Genomic DNA, 767 nt, shown 5'->3' with positions numbered 1-767 from the left:
ATATGGGAGAAGTGTTCCTAAGGTGACGCCTTAGATAATCATCTAAGGATGCTGCCTAAAATCACATGATTGAGCTACATTGTGGATGATCCGTTACGTTGAATTTGATCTGCATATTCTAAAATCCCAACACACCAATTTTGGGGTGAACCCGTCGTCGTTTGATTCTTCATCCATTCGTATCAATTTATTGGTTTCGAATGAATAAAATTTTTCACATGGCTCGACGGAGGATCAAATGACGATGAGTTCACCTCAAACTTGGTGTGTTGGGGTTTTAGAATATGTAGATCAAGTTCAACGGAACGGATCATCCATAATGTAGCTCAATCATGTGATTTTAGACCGCGTCCTTAGATGATTATCTAAAGCGTCACCTTAGGAACACTTTTCCATATATATATATATGGAAAAGTGTTCCTAAGGTGACGCTTTAGATAATCATCTAAGGACGCGATCTAAAATCACATGATTGAGCTACATTATGGATGATCCGCACCGTTGAACTTGATCTATATATTCTAAAACCCAAACACACAAAGTTTGGGGTGAACTTATCGTCGTTAATTTGACCCTCCGTCGAGCCATGTGAATAGTTATATTCATTCGAATCCGTTAAAATTGATACGAATGGATGAAAGGTCAAACGACAACGGGTTCACCCCAAACTTGGTGTGTTGGAGTTTTAGAATATGTAGATGAAGTTCAACGAGCAGATCATCTATAATGTAGCTATATCATGTGATTTTAGGCCTCGTCCTTAGGTG

General features: G+C 38.7%; 1 protein-coding gene across 1 annotated transcript in view; it reads left to right on the top strand.

Moving 5' to 3' along the window:
• LOC109837153 (calcium-dependent protein kinase 18-like) overlaps window positions 1-767 on the top strand; it is a 21454-nt gene that overhangs the window by 3558 nt on the left and 17129 nt on the right.

This window comes from Asparagus officinalis, chromosome 4 (assembly GCF_001876935.1).
Source record: "Asparagus officinalis chromosome 4, Aspof.V1, whole genome shotgun sequence".
NCBI classification, from domain to species: domain Eukaryota; kingdom Viridiplantae; phylum Streptophyta; class Magnoliopsida; order Asparagales; family Asparagaceae; genus Asparagus; species Asparagus officinalis.
Note: the sequence above shows the minus strand (reverse complement) of the source record. Positions and strands in the feature narration are given on the sequence as shown.